This window comes from Pinus tabuliformis, chromosome X, assembly GCF_031772625.1.
Source record: "Pinus tabuliformis cultivar Carrire ecotype Pingquan chromosome X, CPIR1, whole genome shotgun sequence".
Taxonomy (NCBI): Eukaryota; Viridiplantae; Streptophyta; class Pinopsida; order Pinales; family Pinaceae; genus Pinus; species Pinus tabuliformis.
In genome coordinates, this window is record NC_142308.1 from 1,273,630,821 (window position 1) to 1,273,632,777 (window position 1,957).

Here is a 1,957-nt window from a genome sequence, read left to right on the forward strand (position 1 = left end):
TTGTTCGGGTAATCCGTGCATGAGAGAAGCTTATGTAAATTTTCATTCTTTGATTAATAAATTTCCTGTAGTAGCCACGTTGGCGCAGGCCGTGGACTGTTTCCCTCTTTGAGGGTTTTAACCACGTCAAAAATACTGGTGTATTGATCTGTGATCTGGTTGTGAGCGGTGTCCTTTTGGTGTTCTTTCTGAGGAACTTACCCTGTAAATTCCTACATCCAGTCCAGCATCAGCGCAGCAAACACATTGAACTACACATGCACTTCATCAGAAAGCTCATTCATGACCATGTTCTTGAAGTGCAATATTGTTCAACAGATGATCAGGTTACAGACATCTTCACAGAGGCGAAGTTCACTAAACTTCGATATATGCTTGGAGTTCAGGAAGTTGTCACTAAGGGGGGGATAGGCTCTAGTGCCTCCTTCCTTCTCCTATTGTGTCATATTTGTAAATCCTTCAATCCTATCCCAAGTTGTTCTTAAGGGGGGATGTTAGGATATTCCGACACATAGGAAATAGTTAAGTTCAACTTGGTCTAGTATAGAGTTAGGTATAGAGTTAGGTAAAGTGTGTTTCTTTACCGTTGTACATTTTGTAACTTACAATCCGACGGTCACGATATGTAGTGATCCGACGGTTCACTCTCTCCTCGGTATTACCAACACTTGATCCGTGGCTTGACACCCGATTGGTCCATGAGTTCTATTTAAAGCGCATGGAGGGTCATTGTTCGGGTAATCCGTGCATGAGAGAAGCTTATGTAAATTTTCATTCTTTGATTAATAAATTGCCTGTAGTAGCCACGTTGGCGCAGGCCGTGCACTGTTTCCCTCTTTGAGGGTTTTAACCACGTCAAAAATACTGGTGTATTGATCTGTGATCTGGTTGTGAGCGGTGTCCTTTTGGTGTTCTTTCTGAGGAACTTACCCTGTAAATTCCTACACGGAGTACCATGAGGTATATTAGAGGGCAAATGAAGTTGTTGTTGTGGCATTGACTGGGGAAACTGTCCAGGAGGAGAAGATCCACACTAGTTCAAGGTCCATGAAGAATTTGAACTAGTTTGAGGAGCCCACAGTTAACAGGGTGGAAACTGATATTGAGGCCACATAGGTGGATAAGGTATGGACTGAGGACCCATACTAAAATTGTTAAAATATTGAGATGGATCCTGAAACATACCTTGATTTATGGTTGGTGGCCGAGGTTGCCATGGCTTTTTGGATCCCATGAAATACAGTTGATCCACCTCTTCGTCTGTCCCTTGAAAGACCGCCTTCAATCCTAGCAAGGAGGGGCATGAACTTGTTGCATGAATCAGCTCGCAGATTGCACATTCTTCCATGGAGTTCAATGGACATTCTCTAGGTGGATGATTCTTTCTACACTTCGGGAAAAATATAGTCATAGTCTTTTCCAATTCCATTTGTTTTTGTTTTACTTGTAGCTTTTCCATTTGTGCAGATAGGGCACTCGAGATATCGTTCCTTAAGTTATCCAGTAGATTTCTAATTTCTACTTTCGTGACACCTCCACCAGATACTTTTGTTGACTAAATTCCTTGTTTATTCCTTGCAACTCTCCTCGAGCACTGGATGCACAACTCACAGATGGTATCGAAGTCCTCTTTTGATATATCTCCCTTTCCTACTATGTTTAACAGTTCCAGAGAGTCTTCTCGAAAAGCCCGGAGAAGGATAATTTTCAAAATGTCCTTATCCAGGTTAGAATGACCTGATCTCTGTAGTGTGTACTTAAAATGTTCCACACAATCCTCCATATTCTCGTCTTCTTTCTGCATGAACTTAAAAATTTCTTCCTTAATATCCCGAGATTTGTAGTAATCCTGATACTTCTCTAGAAAAGAGGTTTTCATCTCATCCCATGTGGAGATAGTCTTTCCTCCTAGACCCATAAACCATCGCAGGGTTGTCCCTTTTAATGTAGCAGGGAA